Source organism: Carlito syrichta, unplaced genomic scaffold (assembly GCF_000164805.1).
Source record: "Carlito syrichta isolate Samal-C Ts95f unplaced genomic scaffold, Tarsius_syrichta-2.0.1 Scaffold288464, whole genome shotgun sequence".
Taxonomy (NCBI): Eukaryota; Metazoa; Chordata; class Mammalia; order Primates; family Tarsiidae; genus Carlito; species Carlito syrichta.
The window spans coordinates 25,486-44,318 of record NW_007232560.1 but is presented as its reverse complement, the minus strand read 5'-3'; positions in this window follow the sequence as shown (position 1 = coordinate 44,318).

Here is an 18,833-nt window from a genome sequence, read left to right as displayed (position 1 = left end):
CAGTCACCATACTGTACGTTGAATCTCCAGAGTTTATTCATACCACCTGATTGAAACTCAGTACCCTTTGGCCAATGTCTCCACATTTCACTCACTTCTCTATTTCAGGTAACCACCATTCAACTCTCTGCTTCTATGAATTTGAGTTTTTAGCTTCCACATATAAGTGAGATCATGCAGTATTTTTCTTTGTGTCTGGCTTAATTTACTTAGCATAATGTTCTTTGGGTTCATCCATGTTGTTGCAAACTGTAGGCTATCTTTCTTTTCAAAGGTTGAATAATATTCTTTTATACACACACAAGGTGGAATCCCAGAAAACCTAGAATTATCTTTTGGAGAGTGGATCCCTTGTAGTACAGGCTTCCCTTGGTAAGTAAATGTTCTAGGGACCATCAGCCTCAGTGTACCAGCTAACATTGTTGTGAGAAGCTGTGTTCACTTCAGTGAATTTTTTTGAAGATCAGTGCATTTGCCTGTTTCATGATGGGTGATTTACAAGCACACCCGCCCACATCAAGCTGAATGTTTAGCAGTTTTTGACCAAAAATGGCATGACCCCTTTGCCCCACCCTCCTTATTCACCCCATCTCACCCTGAGCAACTGTTTTTCTGTTTCTCCAATGAAAAAAGTCCTTGAAGAGAAACGTTTTGCTGATGTGAAAGAGGTTAAAAAAAAATGGCAAAAGCACTCAAAGGCATCAAAATTGACAAGTTCAGAAATAGTTTTGAGCCTTGGAAAAGGCATCTGTATAGGTATATTGCATCAAATGGAGAGTACTTTGAAGGTGACTGAAGTTTAAATATGTAAGAATAAATATACATTTTTTAATAAATAAATTTCAGGTTTTTTGGTTCTTCCAATATATGCAATTCTTCGTTCATCTGATGACAGGTTTGGGTTGTTTCCATATCTTGGCTATTGTAGATAATGTTGCAATATACAGCATGGTGATGGTAGTTAACAATACTGTATTGTATACTTGAAATTTGCCAAAGGAGTAGATCTTAAGCGTTCTCAACATACACACAAAGCAATTATATGAAAAGATTGATATAGTAATTAGTTTGACTTAATTAAAGCTCACAGTGTATATCAAAACATCACATTGTACCTCTTAAATATATGCAATTTTTATTAAAAGACCTCAAAACAAAAACACACAGATCTGTATAAATCAATATGTAGAAAGCATCCTCATTCTTTATTTCAGCTGCATAGTATGCTATTGAATAGATATAATTTTTCTAATCAGATCCCTCTTGATAATTTAGAACATTCCAGTCCTTTGTTCTAACAACCAATGCTGCAATGCATAAGTATAGCATACGTTTTCAGAACTGGAACTGCTGAGCAAACATTTATATACATTTGTGATAAAAAATGTCCCAATTGCCATTTATAGGCATTGTGCCAATTTACATTCTCATCAGCAATAATTGAAAGTATACAAACATTGTCTCGTCAATAGACTATTGCCAAAATTTAAGGTTTTTTTGGTTAATCTGCCAGGTGAAACATAAACTTGTAGCTTATTTTAAGTTAGTATTGCTTTTATTGTGAAATTAAAGGTCTTTTGTATTTCCTTTTTCTGTCAACTGTTTATTAATGTATTTTGACAATTATCTATTGTGTTGCTATATCTTCTTGTTACTTTTTGTGTTGTTTTACATTTTGAAGATTGATCTGTGATATATATTACAAATATTCTTAGATTGTCATTTATCTTTGATTTTACTTATAGTATGCTTTGCTATACTATAAGAACCAAATGTATACTATAACAATTAAATATTTTTTTCTTCCCCTCCTTTCTTCTTCTCCTTCTTCATAAGGAAATAAAAGTTTCTTTATGACCTCAGGGTCAAAATTCCTCTTCAACAAAACACAAAAATGCAAAAATCACAAAGGAAAAGGATGACTGTTTTATTCCATCAAAATTACAAAACAGGTGTACCTCAGAAGATACCATATACAAAATTTAAAAATAAACAATGATATGGAAAAAATAATTGCCTCACATAACACAAACAATAGGTTGTTTTCTGGAAAGTAAAATGAAATCCTAAAATAATCAATATAAAAAAGACAGACAACCAAATAAAAGAATTAGAGAAAGATTTAAACAGCCAAATTCAAAAAAGAGGAAATCCAGATAATCAATAAATACATTAAAATATGTTTCAATTGCAGTAATAAGCAAAATGCAAACTTAAAACAAGATGTCATGCTTCTACTCATTTGATTTGCCAAAATTAAAAACTTAGATCATATCAAGTACTAAAAGATCAAATATTCTCATAGATGGCAAATGATCGGAGTACAAATTATTAAGTTTTGTTTAGCATTGTTGGACAACATTTAAATCTTTTGCTCTATTTGACATTTATCTTGGTGTATGGTGTGAAGTATGGATTTGACTTAAAAATTTTTTGGATTTTTATCAAGTTGTTTTAACATCATTTATTAAATAGTCCTTCTTTTTCACACTGACTTGAGATCAGTTTCTGAATTTACTGATCTGTTCATTGATCTGTCTACTCATGTGTCACTACCACCTGTTTTTTTCATGATATGATTTAATGTATTATGCAATCTACTTTTTTTCTGTTTGATTTTTATTCTTCTTGGTCATGATTTTTGGTGAGTTCTTTAGGTTTTGTAGTTATTTTTTTTTTTTTGCACTGTCTTTATTTTGACTTTGTACAGGCTTTGTGCTTGGTTTTATTACACTTTTAAAATAGTGTATTTTTTACAGATCAAAGGTGTGTGGCAACCCTGCACTGAGCAAGTCTATTGGTGCCATTTTTTAAGAACAGCATGTTCTTAAATACATTTTGCCTCTGTATTACATTTGGGTAATTCTTATAATATTTAAAACTTTCTTAAGCCAGGCTCGGTGGTTCAGCCTGTAATCCTGTGCCTTGGGAGGCTGAGGTGAATTGATTGCCTGAGCCCGTGGGTTCGAGACCCGCCTGGGCAACTTGGTGAGACCTCATCTCTACAATAAATCAAAAAAATTAGCCGGGTGTGGTAGCGTGCGCCTGTAGTTCCAGCTACGTGGAAGGCTGAGGCAGAAGGATCGCTGAAGCCCAGCAGGTCGAGGGAGCAGCCACTGCACTTCAGTCTGGGTGACAGAGGGAGACTCCAACTCAAACAAAAATAAAAATAAAAAAATAAAAATAAAACGTGCTTATTATTACTTGATCTGGTATGGTGATCTGTTATCAGTGATCTTTGATGTTACTATTGCAGTTGTTTTGGGGCACTACAAACTGTACCCATATAAAACAGCAAACTTTACTGAAAATGTGTATGTTCTGACTGTTTCACCAGTCAGGCCTTTCCCATCTCTCTCTCTCCCCAGGCTTCCCTCTTCTTGAGATACAACAATATTAAAATTTGGGCATTTAATAATGCTATAATGACCTGTAAGTATTCCAGTCAAAGAAAGAGTTGCAGTTCTCTCATTGTAAATCAAAAGCTAGCCAAGTTTTGAATGCAAAGGAAAAGTTCTTGAAGGAAATTAGATGTGCTGCATTACTGAACACACCAAGAAAGCAAAACAGCCGTACTGCTGATGTGGAGAAAGTTTGAGTGGTCTGGAAAGAAGATCAGGCCAGCCACAACATTCCCTTAATTCAAATCCTAGCCCAGAGCAGGGCCCTAATTCTATTCCATTCTATGAAGACTGAGAGAGGTGAGAAAGCTGCAAAAAAATGTGGAAGTTAGCAGACGTTCTGACTTAGTAGTGTAGCCAACTCCAAACTCATTCTGCTCACCGCATGACAGCCAATAAGTCAAAGAACAATGAGCTAGAACAAGGAGAGTGGCTTTATTTAGGAGTGCCAGCAAACTGAGAAGATGGCAGGCGAATGTCCTAAAGAACAATCTTAGTGCTGTGTATGCTTTGTTCGGTTTACTAAGGTATAGGGAAAAAGGAGAAGACCAATTTTAAGAGATGGCTGACAAACACAGATGTCTGGATGCTGTCAGGGGTCCAGGAAAAGTTGTGAAAGCTCTCTGTTCTTGATTAAAGGTTTCCTTGTTCCTTCTAATCTTTAGCAAAACATAGTTTGTATACTTCCCCTACAGAGTTAGTAGCTGTATACTTGTTGTTCCTATGTTATCTTTCTGTGTTCTAAAATTATTCTGGCCTGTGCAAAGGCCCCCTTTTTACCATAAAATGGAGTCAGTTATGCTATGTTAGTCTTTTTTTATATCACCATTACAGGAGAGGTTACAGATTAAGTCATAAAAGTGCAATGTGAAATGCCAGGCATGATGGCATGCACCAGTAGTCACAGATACTCAGGAAACTGAGGCAGGAGCATCCGATGAGACCAGAAGTTTAAGCCTGCAGTGAGCTATGGTCATGCCACTTTACCCTAGCCTGGATGACAAAGTGAGATGCTGTCTCTAAAAAAAAAAAAAAAAAAAAAAAAAAAGAATGAAAGAAATACAAGGTAAAACAGCAGCAAGTGCTGATGTGGAAGCTGCACCAGAAGATCTAGCTAACGTCACTGATGAAGGTGGCTACATTAAACAACAGTTTTTAATGCAGACAAAACAATCTTCTGTTGGAAGAAGATACTATCTTGCACGTTCATAGCTAGAGAGGAGATGTCAATGCCTAACTTCAATGGACAGTCTAATTTTCTTGTGAGGGGCTAATGTAGTAACTTTAAGTTGAAGCCAGTGCTTACTTACTATTCCAAAAATCCCAGGACTCTTAATTATACCAAATCTACTCTCCTTGTGCTCTCTAAATGGAACAGATGAGCCTGGATGAGAGCACATCTGTTTACAGCATGGTTTACTGAATATTTTAAGCCCTCTGTTGAGAACTGCTGCTAACAAAAAAGGCCTTTAAAAATATTACTGCTCATTGACAGTGCACCTGGTCATTTAAGAGGTTTTATAGAGATATAAAAGGAGATTAATGGGGAGATTCATGTTTTCAAGTCTGCTAACACGGTAATTATTGTGTAGCTCATAGATCAAGGATTAGTTTTGTCATTCAAGTCTTATTATTTAAGAAATATAAATTTTGTAAGACTGTAGCTTTGATAGATAATGATTTCTCTGATTCATCTGCCAAAGTAAATTGAGATTCACTATTCTAGGATGCCATTAACAACATCTGTGCCTAATGAGGGAGGTCAAAACCTTCCTCTGTACTTGTATCCTGCCTTGGGATGCTGCCATAGCTCTTATTTTCCTTAGACCACAATGATCTGTTTATGTATCTATACATTATAGAAGGCATTGTACAAAGTATTCTCAGGAGAGGCTTCTTCAGGATGCACTATGAAAATGGTATGGTATGATCAAATAAGTTTAGGAAACATTGCATATTATATTCTCAGTCTTGGAAAGTCACAATTTATATTTGCGTATTAGGAGCTGCAAAAGGTCATAAGAAGTCTATTAATAATGATATAACCCAGAGTGATCCAAAAGTATTTGTTTAGGAACTCCCCATTTATGTGTAACACATGTGTTAATACATGCTAGGAAGTTACACAAGAAATGGCTTTTGGGGGTGACTATGGCAGGATCCCCAGTTTTAAGCGCAGTACCTGTAGATTGCTACTTCTTAATATGTTCCTGTTGACTGACCTTACCTATTTTATATGCTATCCCATATGTTTAGTTGTTTAGGGAAACATGTTATATGTTGGTTTGGCATACAAGTGTTCACAATGAATAAACTCTGGAAAGCTCTATAGGTCAGCTTCAGACATGCAGATTTGACTGCAATGTTGAGTGTTATTTCTGAGCCATGGGGATATTTACTAAGCAAAGATCACCCAGGGGACAGTGACCAGGTTGTTTATGGAACCTGGAAAACTTTTACATAGGGAATGATAAGAAGTCGTGTATATATTTAATTTGAAGAAGAAAATGCTAACAAGAAAACTTCGTCTTTAAATAATGAATGATGATCAAGATATCCTTTTGCCAGTCAAAAATGGCACAGTTCAGGAAAAAAACAACAACAAAAAAAAACAACTTACAACATGAAACAGTGCCCTGGTAGAGTCTTCGGTGTTAGAGAAAAGAGAGTGATTATTTTGCATGAAGGAATGGGTGGGAATGAGTAGTTAGGGCAACTTCCAGGAGGATATCTGAGCATACTTTAAGGGTGAGTGCATGCAGAGATCTTCATCTTACAATACAGTCTCCCTTTGAAGAAAGATCTGGGTGGATATTTAGTTTATGCCTCCCTAATGGCACACTGCCATGTTTGACAAGAGAGTTTTTTCTGTCACTTGTTCTACATTGACCACTTCTGAGGTATGGCATAATGTAGCATGTAATGGCTGAAATATACGGAGCACTTTTCAAATTGTTTACTTAGAAGTGAATCATTGAACAATATTTATCTTTTTAAGGTTTACAACAGGTCAGCTGGTTTTATTTATGATGTTCTATCCCTGTGGTAGATTTGTTTTTAAAAGAGGTGAGAAATTTTGTGAACTTCAAAAAAATGGTTGATATTAGGTGGCTCAGCACATGATGTTGAAATGTCAACTACAACTAAACCCTTGTAGTTGACCTTTCAACATCTTGACTATATTAGTGTATCATTCAGTGAGATCATTGAATTCAAAATTTATCTTTCTACTCATTGTAGATCATCAGAGATCTATATCACCAACAAGGTTAAAACACATTCAGAAAATAGTCTTTTTCACAATCTTTGAAGTACAAATAGTTTTATTAATCAAAATGAAAGCATATATGAGTTAAATTGTATTTTATTAGAAAAAAGAGCTAAATGTTAATTTCATATTTCTAAGAAATGTTTTCATCTATCCAACTCTTTCTTGTTTTTTAAAAAAATTTTGTTTGTAATACTTAAAGAAATGGTTTCACTATTTCCATCCATGCTAAACTGACAGGTTTCATTTGTTATTTTGAAATTTTATTGTATAAAGTATTAGCTGTTCATTTTTTAAAAACCCTGAAAATAACCGTGAAACATTGAAATAAGCTGACTATCAAATAAGACTATTTTAAACCACATTATATCTTTTTGTTTAAAATAGAATATAAATATAAAATAGTTTATATTAAAATATACATATTTTAAGTTGAGAGATGATCTGGCTGGTTGTGGCAGAGTTAGTTGATCAGTCATTCAGTCAAAAAATATTTTTTGAGTTACTCTTAGTAACAGGCACTGGAGGTTCTAATTATCTTGAAGATGCTATAAACATGTAGACAAAAAAGGAACTAGTTCCTTCAGCATTTGTTAAATAAGTTACCTTAGAAGGCAAAAAAAATTTAGGAGAAGGGGCATGGGTTTTAGAGTAGAATTAATTTGGATTTGAATCTGGGCTCTGTTGCATACTAGCTATATAATTTCTGACAAGTTTTTTTTTAATGTTTTTATTTTTAGAAAGCAGGATTTATTGGGAGGACAGAAAAGCTCCCACAGTGGAAGGGGACCCGAGAGTGTTGTCCTCTGACAAGCTATTAAATGTCTCAATTTTGAGTATAAAATGAAATAATTCTTTTAGGTGCCTGTAACAATGTCTGCTATAAGAAGACATTCAACAAATAGTCATTTCATAGCCATGGAAATTGGCACGATTAAGTATTAGCTTACCTGCTTCTATTTTAGAAATGACTGGTCTCGGTCCATTTGGTTATTTCCAAGGGTATTTTGAAAATACTATGGAATATTGATTGATAAATAATACAAATAGAATAATAATAGTTTTTAGGTATTTATGTTTAAACAGTTTGAGTTCTTAATTGTTTCTCGGCTAAGAAAGACAGTTTTTCTGGGTGTGTGCAAAGGAGATAGTTTTTTGACATTAGAGAAGGAAGTTGTCAATAGTATTAAGTCCCTTTTAAACTTGCATGCTTTATATATTTTACGTAAATATACCAGTTTAATAATTTTTTATTTTCCACTTATATAAAAAAAGAAACACAAGTAAGTTTAATAGATTCTTTTTACTTTCCTTAGTGTTTTCCATAACTTATAAAACTCATCATTAAATTTGAAGACAATGCTTTTTCATTACATATTCAGAGTTTGCTTTTCCATACTTAGATGCTCAGTTTCTGAAATTCTGGACATTATGTTATGCCTTTTACCCTTTGCCGTTGGAAACAATTTGTATGAGAGAATGTCTATCAAGGATAATTGTATTGTGGTCATCCATGTCTTTTACACTTACTGTTGAAAATTGAGCAAATATCAAGAAAGCAATCACAAGACCCATGTTTTTTTGATCCTGTAAAAGGTTAGTGCAGAATCAAACTAGGGTCTGCGGTGGTCTAAAAATCTTGTATTTCCTGGGTTCTTGCCATATCAAGACTATAGAATCTCAATGTAAATTGGATAGATTCAATTATCAAAAAAAATCTGGGTCTACTCAGTTATAGATCTGGGCTCCTTCCAGGGTCCTAACATTATCCTTGACCCTTCCTTAAGAGAAACCAAACCCCTAAGTGTGTATTTCAAAACCTAACATCTTATTCTTTATACTGAAGGATTATCAACACTTGTTGGACTTCTAGAGACCTCTCCTGTCAGGAGAATGTCCTGGTCCCTGGGAGCCATTCTCTGATTTTGGTGCATACGTGTGGAGTGTTTTGGCTTGCACTTTTCATTGGTAACATCTGCATTTCTCATATGCATTAGTTATATAGAAAAGATCTCTAGAGGATGTCAAATATCCTTATTCCTTTCCTGGATATTCTTTAAAGTATATTTTCTAACTTCCCCACTAATTAAATTCTTCCTTTTCCTTTTCCTGTTTAAAAATTTCATTGTGTTATGCAAAATGGAGGCCTTGATTTCAGGGAAATGGGTCACATCATGGTTTACTTCTCGAATTGTCAAAATAGGAAATGATTCCACCAAATAAGAAAAGAAACATGCATAAAATCTGTTATCTTTTTGAAAATGCCAGCAAAATTTAGTACTAAGTAGGAGTTGAAGGTGGTAGAGGCAGAAAGAGGACCAGAACATACCAGCCTATTATCAATATAGAGATGCTTGATCTTTGCCTACAGATTTGAAGAATTGTGATCTATGTCACCTGAGATAAACATGACAACCTACATATTTTGTTATCAGTTTCATGGTCCATTCAATTCATTTACAGTATTAAAAACCTCATAAAAGTTGAGACTGCTCATTTTTGTCTCCTGTATTTGCTGAATAATGTGCTACCCACTGTTCTGATGGGGTTTCACAATTATATGTTGAGGGTGCTCAGTCACATGTTTCTCCACATAACCTAAGGTTTCACATTCACTGGTCATGACAGTGTCATCTTACAATATTTGTCAGACATTTTAAAGGAAGATTAGCCATTAAAGTGCCACGCTGAAATGCTAAAAGTTTCAGGAACTGAATAATAATTTTTCTCGCATTTGAATGAATATTCTTCAGAAAAGAATCAACCATATGTCAATTAGAATATGCCTAAATGACAACTTGCTTAAATTTAGTGTTGAAAATCAGAACTGATATGGTGTCAATTTAATAACAGATTGCATGCATCTTAGCCCTAATGATCACTTACGCAATTAGTAAAATCCAAGTGGAGTTCATTTTGATATATAAAACATCAACCATATCTTATATTCAGAATAAAATTTCTGGTTAGAAAAAGCTAGGTTTCCAAACATGCCATCACTCAAAGTTATTATTAATAATAATGATTTGCTTCTAATTATTAAGATTTTTATTATTTTCAACTCTAAATTTTTACTAAAGTGTTAAATTACTTTTATCACTTCTAGCAATAACAACAGCTGGTGGTTTTGAAAACTTACTGTTTGCTAAAGTGTGCTAATTTGGAACTTATATGGATTATCTCATTTAACTATCACTAAAATCCTATAGAACTTAATATATTACCTCCATTTTACATTTGAGAAAACTGAAATACAGAGAAGTAATTTACCCAAGATGATATGGACAGTGGTGAGTTTAGGATTCAAACCCCAAACAGGCTGAATTTTAAGTCAGAATTATTATTCATATCCTATAAGTCGTCAAATGAGTATGGTAGTCCCCCCTTACCTGTTGGGGACATGTTCCAAGACCCCCCAGTGGATACCTGAATTCTACAGATCCTACATTATTTTTTTCTGATAACTGAGAAGCTACTAAGTGACTAATGGGCAGCTAATGTTTATGGCGAGAATATGCTGGAAAAGGGATGATTTATGTTCTGAATGTGTCAGAGCAGAACGTGTGAGATTTCATCATGCCACTCAGAACAGTGTGCAATTTAAAACATGAATCGTATTTTTTTTGGAATATTTAATGAGACTATGGTTAACAGTGGTAACTGAAACCACAGAAAGCAAAATTGCGAATAAAGGTGGACTACTGTACTACGGTTCATTTATTTTGGAAGCCAAATTGATGATGATTTTATTTTATAGAATACATGAACTAAACTATAGTAGAGACATTAGAGAGATCTGAGGCTCTGAATAAAATAAAAAATTGTTCCCAATAGTTCTTTAGATGTGCACCTTTTTTCTGTCTTTGGAACATCTTTTTTTTAAAACTGACAAATAATAATGTTACATATTCATGGAGTAAGTAGTAATATCTTAATACACATAATGCATAGTGATCAGATCAGGGTAATTAGCATATCCATAATCACAAGCATTTATCGTTTCTTTGTGTTAGGAATTTCAATATCCTCCTTTAAACTACTTAACACTATAACATATTACTGTGAACTATAGTCATCCTACAGTGCTATACAGCACTAGAACTTATTCTTTCTATCTAGCGTAATTTTGTATCCTTTAAGAAATTTCTCCCTTACACTTCCTTTCCACCCTTCCCAGCCTTCAGTATTTGCTGTTCTACTTTTTACATACATAACATCAACTTTTTTTAGCTTCCACTTATGCGTGTGATGTTTAACTTTCTGTTTCTGATGATTTTACTTAATATATTGTCTTCCAGTTCCATCCATATCATATTTTAAAATCCATTCATCTGCTATTAGGACATCTACATTGATATCTTATCTTGACTATTGTGAATAGTACTTTAATAAATATGAGGGTACAGATGTATCTTTGATACAATGGTTTTCTTTTCTTTTCTTTCTTTTTTTTTTTTTTTGTTGGAGTCTCACTCTGTCACCCAGACACTGCAGTCTCTACCAACTGGGTTCCGGTGATCCTTCCACCTCCGCCTCCCAAGTAGCTGGAACTACAGGTGCGCGCTACCATGCCCGGCTAATTTTTTTGATTTATTGTAGAGATGAGGTCTCGCCAAGCTGCCCAGGTGGGTCTCGAACCCGCGGGCTCAGGCAATCCACTCACCTCAGCCTCTCAAAGCGTGGAATTACAGGCGGAATCAGCGAGCCTGGCTGGTTTTCTTTCCTTGAGATAAATGTCCAGCAGTGGACTTGGTGAATGAGTTTTATTTGTAGCTTTTTGAAGAATCTCCATACTATTTTCCATCATGGCTATATTAGTTTGCATTCCACCAATAGCATATAATCACTCCCTTTTCTCCACATCCCTGCCAATATTTGTTTCTTTTTTGTTTTTTTGTTAATAGCCATTCTAGCTAGGGTGATATGGTACCTCACTGATGATTAGTGACATCGAGTACCTTTTTATATATTTGTTGGCCATTTGTATACCTTCTTTTGGGAAATATATGCTCAGATCATTTGCTCATTTTTTAATTGAACTTTTTTTGTTTTTAGATATTTATTTCCTTGTATATTCTGTATATTAAGTCCTTGTCAGGTGAATAGCTTGCAAATAATTTCTCCCATTCTTTAGTTTGTCTTTTCCCTTTGTTGATTGCTTTAGCACATTATTTGTTTATTTATTTTGCTATATAGAGCTTTTTAGTTTGATATAATCCCATTTGTTTAATTTTTGCTTTTGTTGTCCATGCTTTTGGTCTTATTCATAAAATAATTTTTTCAGAATCATGTCTTGAAGCATTTCTCTTATGCTTTCTTTTAGTATTTCTGTTGTTTCAAGTTTTACATTTCGATTTTCAATTCATTATGAGTTGATTTTTTTGTATAGGGTGAAAGGCAAGGGCCCAGTTTCATTCTTCTGTATACAGATATCCAATATTCCCAGCACCATTTAATAAAGAGACTATTCTTTTTCCTCAATGAGTGTTCATGGAACATTTGTCAAAAATCAGTTGTCTGTAGATATGTGGATTAATTTTTATGTTTTATTCTGTTCCATTGGTTGATGTAGCTGTTTCTATGCCATTACTATGCTGTTTTAGTTACTACAGCTTTGTAGTATATTTTGAAATCTTGTAGTGTGATATCCCCAGCTTTGTTCTCTTTGCTCCTGATTGCTTTAGCTATTGAGGCTTTTAGTGGCTCCATTCAAATTTCAGAATTTTTTTTTCTATTTCTGTAAAGAATATCATTGGTATTTTGCAGGGATTTCATAGAATCTGTAAATTGTTTTGATTAGTATTGTCATCTTAACAATATTAATTTCTCTGATCCATGACCATAGGATAACTTTTCACTTATTTGTATCCTTTTCAAGTTCTTCCATCAGTGTTTTGCAGCTTTTCTTGTAGAGATATTTTATCTCCTGGGTTAAGTTTATTCTTAGCTATTTTTTTTTGTAACTTTTATTTTTTAAAGCTATTCTTAGGTATTTTTAATAACTATTTTGGGATTGCCTTCTTGATTTTCTTTTTTAGTTTGTTCATTGTTTATGTATAAAACTGCTTCTGACTTTTGTGTACTAATTTTGTACCTGCAACTTTACTAGATTTGTTTATCAGTTCTAAGAGCTTTTTGGTAGAATCTTTAGGTTTTTCTATATATAATATCATATTATCTGCAGACAAGGATACTTTGACTTTCTCCATTTCATTTGAATGACATTTATTTTTTTCTCTTGCCTGAACACTCTGGATAGGACTTTCAGTACTATGTTGAATAAGAGTGCTCAGAGTGAGCATCTTTGTCTTGTTCCTGTCCTTAGAGGAAAGCTTTTCACTTTTTTCCATTCAATAAGATGTTAGCTGTGAATAGGGTTCAAATTTCTTTTAACAACTCAAAATTTAAATTTAAATGCATTATTGCTCATTTTTCAATAAGTATCTGAGGAAAATGATTAGTTTGATTTGAGAATAACATTTAGAAGTTTTGAAGACTTGGTAACTGCTTCTTACTTTAATAATATCTGCTCTTTCCTCCTTTGGAGAAGATGAAGTGCTTCTTTTACTTACTTGTAGGTATTGTGACCCAGCAAGGCAACCAAACACTAATTAGTTTTTGGACATACTTGTTCATGTTTTACCTTTTAAACCAATTTTACACAAAAAATAGAATGCACAAAGAGATTATATGAAATGTCCTAATACCCATTCATGAACTGGTCTGAATAAAATGCTAGCTTGGGAAAGTGGTAGTGATGTATATGGCTAGATATGGCCTCAAGATTATGATTCTACACCAATGCTGGAAAAAAGTATGTCAGTCATATACTTAGGCTATTTAAAAAAATTGTTTTATTTTTAACTTAGTCCTCTTTCTAGTTATTTGCAAGGCCTCCTCCCCTGAAATCGCTTGATTTATTAGTTTTTGTAAGTTATAAGTTTAATGTATCATTTCAGTATCTTAACAGTATTGGTAGTCAAAAAACTACTAAAAAAGTAAATGAAGAAAAAATAGCATTTTCCATCTTCCTTGTGGTAGCCATTTATATCAGTTTGATATGCATCATTCCAAACATTTTTCTATACTGTTAAAAACATATATTTATATAATCAATAACATGTATGTCTGTACACATACAATATATATTATACTTTTTAAACAAAAATAAGCAAGTATGACATTTCTTTAATACTTGCATGATTTTCCATATTATGGATACACAAGCCTCCTGCTGATGATATTTGGGTTATCTTTAAATTATTAGCTCTACACCAATGTGCAGTAGAACATTTTAAGGCTAATCTTTTTAATTTCTAAAATACATGTAGTATTAAAAATGGCTGAGTGTCATAAAAGGATAAAACTTTACGGAAAAATTTACAGCAAAGGGATTTTTAAAAGATTTTTTTTTTGCAGGACTGTTCTCAGACATTTATTCATATTTCTCCTACTTATTCCTGTTTCTTTTTGTTGATGAGTATGTTTGTTTAAGTTTCATAAAAATTTCTTCTGAAATCATAAACTCAAGATGCTTGCTCCTTATTGACAAATATTCACCAAAGAATAATGTTAGAAAACATTTCTAAGATTTGGTTTTTAAAAAGTTATTGTGAGCATGGCTTAATTTTTTTATATGCTTCTATTTGAAATTCATTTAAGAATTTTTTCATGTTTCACTATTCTTCTAGATATCGAAGTTATGTTAAGTCTAACATTGGAGGAGAAAGAAAAACCTGAAGAGAAGTTGGATTTTCAGAAATAAAAATGTGAAATGCTAAGCAGTTCAGTAGCACTTAGCCTGCAATTTTCAATTTTAAATAGCTCTTCATATTTTATTTCACTGCATGACATGTATTCTAGTAGGATTAATGTGGTGGATGCTACATTTATACTTACTGAAAAATTACCTAGTAGCAATTTGGAATTCAGCAGACTTCATCGTATTAGTAACTTTTATGATTTGTATAAATTAGCTAATGCTTCGCTTCCTAAGTGTCATGGCTTTTTTCTGATTGAGGCTTGACCTATAGCTACTCTTTGTTTTTAATTGGTCACTTATTCAAAATTTAAGCTATTGGTCCTAATCTTTCATGTGTTATTTCAGTGGCTGTAAATAATGCTGTTTTATCTTTTCCTTTTTAAAATCATATCAATTCAAGGCACTTAGACTTAAATTAAATTAAAAGAGACATATTCGGACTGATATAAATGAACTAGACATTTATATGAGCAAATTGGCTATGTATGCTTCTAACATTCATTTATTTCTGTGTATGTCCTAGAATGTAGAAACAGATGTAGCAGTAATTATTCCAAATGTTTTAAAAAGTTGGATTATATTGGAATAGTGTCTGACAAACCTGGAGAAGAAAATATAGTTGACATTAATTGACATTGTGCCTACTTTGAAAATTACCAACCAACCTACTCAACAAAAATAAAAAAGAAAATACTGTTCAAATCTTATATTTTACTCCAAGAATATTCCATTTTATTATTGTAAACTTTAAAAATACATGTTCTTTCAAAAAAATGTAAAACAAGCATAACAAAGCATGGTAATTTCAAAAGTAGAAAACTATAGTAACAAAAATTTAGATATGTACTAGATTAAAGTTTTACTCAGAACATTTTTTTTAACAAAAAGGTTGCTCTTAAATTTGACAAGGAGTAGGGTGAGGGTATATAGCCTAACAGAGCAAACACACTAGCAAAATAATCTGCAATATATAAAAAAAACTCATTATGCCAATTATACACTTTAAAATCTAGTCATTATAAGACCCATATGTAGATTTCTATAAGCCTCAAACTTAATCCTCTATATACTTGAAAACAATTATATTCAACTTCTTAACAATATTTTAAACTTCTGCTTCTTGCTTCTAATATTTATTTGAAAAATGATTCTTGGGATAATTTTGCTGTTTATAATCATTCAACAAACAATTATAAACATTTATTATTTACTAACTGCAACATGCTGTATGTTTGTAACATTCAAGCTAGGTTAACGTTTTGCTGGGAGGCAGTGAATGAAAACTTGCAATTCAGTATTAGTTGACATGCAAAAGAGTATCTGTTGACTTTTTTATTTAGAAGATTTTACTGTTCTGCCCTTCTACTAATCTCTTATCAATTAGATTTTACCATGTTCAAATGACATCATCTTTTTGACCTGTAGTTTTGTCGTATACAATTTTTTTTTTTTGAGTTGGAGTCTTACTCTGTCGCCCAGACTGGAGTGCAGTGGCTGCTCCCGGTCACCGCGCTCCTTCCGCCTCAGCCTTCCAAGTAGCTGGAATTACAGGCATGCGCTACCACACCCGGCTGATTTTTTGATTTATTGTAGAGATGAGGTCTCGCTGCCCAGGCGGGTCTCGAACCCGCGGGCTCAGGCAATCCACTCACCTCAGCCTCCCAAAGGCACGGGATTACTGACTGAGACACCGAGCCTGGCTCATATAAAAATTTTTGAACACTAACAATCAAAATGATAAGCTGAACTGATATTAGAAAATACACTCTTTACATATATGTGGGATTACAGAAGAATTATCAAAATCTTATAGCTATGTAAAATTACATAGTGAGTTTCAAAGCAAGAAAGTCAAATCTCCAGTAGCTGGAAATAAAATGGGAACAAGCAATGGCAGGTGGGGATTGAAGTTGCGTGACACATGAAGGACAATGCTTTAGAAGCTGGGACTTTAATGGCAACACAGAAACAGGATTTAAGGATGTAGGCCATGCAGAGGAAGAGCTAGTCCTTAGCTTGGGGCATAGAATCAGGAGTTGCAAACATACAGTCTCATTGGAAGCACTTAATTTTCTTATCTTAGGAAAGGATGTAGATTGTGGTTACTCCTCCTGGACCATGCATGGAAATATTAACACGAAGCCTTGAACTTTATGATCCTTGTGGAATCTTTGAATCAAAAAACTAAGTGAAACCTGCTCTCTAGCCATGAAAACTGTATCTCTCAACAGAACTGACAATAAAATTGTCCCCAGGAAGATGCAGTATCTCTACAAAAGACAATTAGATTACAACCAAGACTTTTTCTTCAACTTACGAATGGGAAACTACTATGGAACTGGCCTTTTGACAGAAAGAACAAGAAAATAGGAACAACAACAACAACAACAACAACAACAACATTGTTTTCAGATATTGGTCAACAAATTCCTAACAGAAGTACAGCACATACATAATGTGAACTCTATGGCTGCCCCAACTTTCTATCTAGAGGCAATTTCTAAACTGCAGTGAAGGGAGGAGAAATGGGAACAAAGCCCTGTGGCCTCAATGGGTTGAAAAGACCAAGATCAGAGATCAAAAAGCCAAGGTGGCTAGAATTTGTTGGGGAGATTTCTAGAGAGGAGATTGATATGTATAAAAAGTGGTCCAAAACAAAACTTGGAAAATTCTTTGCTAGAAGAACTTCATTACAGGATATGTTCTAGTAATTTCTTCAGGCAGAAAGAAAATTATATGAGATGGAATCTTTAGTCTACACACACACAAAAAGGGTACCAGGAATGGAAAACAGGTAGATTTAGCTATCTACATTGTAAGAGTAACAATGTTATATGGGTTTTGTAATACATGCATAAGTGAAATGGACGTAGAGGTAAAAAGTAAAAAGACAAAAACCCAAAGTAAAAAAAAAGAAGAAATGAAAGCACATTATAAGTATTTTATATACAAAGATGCAATATAATAAATTAACGATGTTGATAACAGAAAAAAAATAAGAAACCATAGAGGTAGACTTACTAAGCCAATTGTGAAATAAAATGGAGTACTAATAAAATAATTTTTAAAAATTGAAAAAAGAAATAAGAACAAATGGAAAATAAAGAGAAAGATGATAGATTTAAACCATATTGATAATTGCATTAAACATAAATGCCTAAATACTCCACATGACAACAGCACACAAAAGGAAATAGGAAAAGGTTTGAATTGAATGAAAATGAAATTACAGCACATAAAAATTAATGGGGCATGTCTTAAACAGTAATTTAGGGAAAATGCATAGTTTTAAATGACTGTATTGATATCTACAAACTATTGGTTTAAATTTGCATTAGGAAGCCACAAAAGGAAGCACAAATTAAATCCAAAATAAAAGGAAAGAAAATTAAAAAATAAAGAAATCAGCAAAATTAACCACAGAAAACATTAGAGAAAATTAATGAACCCAAAACCTGGTTTCTTGAAAGATAATTAGTGAAACATAAATATTTACCTATTTTGATCAAGGAAAAACTAAAAAAAACCCCCAAAACACACAAAAAACGAAGTGGCTCATATCTGGACTCCCCCCTCAAGGTAACAGATTAGAGGCGTTTAATGCATCTCATTTACTCGGGAATAGCAAAAAAGGGCATGGAGATTAAGACTATGAATTTTTTTATTCAAGGAGAAATACTGAAATTCACCAAAAAAGTGGAGGACAAATCAGGTCTTGGGGAAGAGAAGTGGGCAAGCAACCTGCGTTGTGGCCTCTGGCTAAGAAAAGTGAGTGCAGTCCTAACACGTGTGAGGGGCAGAGACTCTTCCTCTGTAACTCATCTTTCTTTTTTTTTAAAGTTTTCAAGCAAAGTTCATTTAGAAAGGAGAAAGAAAGGGAGGTGGGGGAAGAGAGAGAGAGGGAGGGAGCAAGGAGAGGGGAGGGGGGAGAGAGAGAAAGAGAGAGAGAGACCACCTCAAGGAGGGGCCAAAGCTAAGGAAACATGGCAGCCATAGCACAAAGAGCCAAGTGAAGACAGCAGAGTTCAACAAAGCAATGGTTTCATCTTTCTACTGCGGGATCCATGGAATTCAGGCCACAGGAGAGCACACCTTGCTCGCAAGTCCTAAACCTAACTTGGGGAGAGGTCAGGAGACTGTGAGAAGGAAAGGAACTAGGAAAAACTGCAGACATTTTCCCAAATCTGGACCACCAGGGTGGCATTTTAATCCTGGCTCATACCAAGTCACTCATGGTTTGGTGATCCAGCAACAGTGGCCACCACAGGCATCTCATTCTCGGGCTGGAGATTGGAGCACTTGGTCTGGAGGAGGGGAAGGGACCCCACAGTCAGAATTGAGCAGTAAGTGTGGCGTGTGCTCCAGCCATAGGCTCTAGAATTGGGCTCTCTCCTGTCATAAG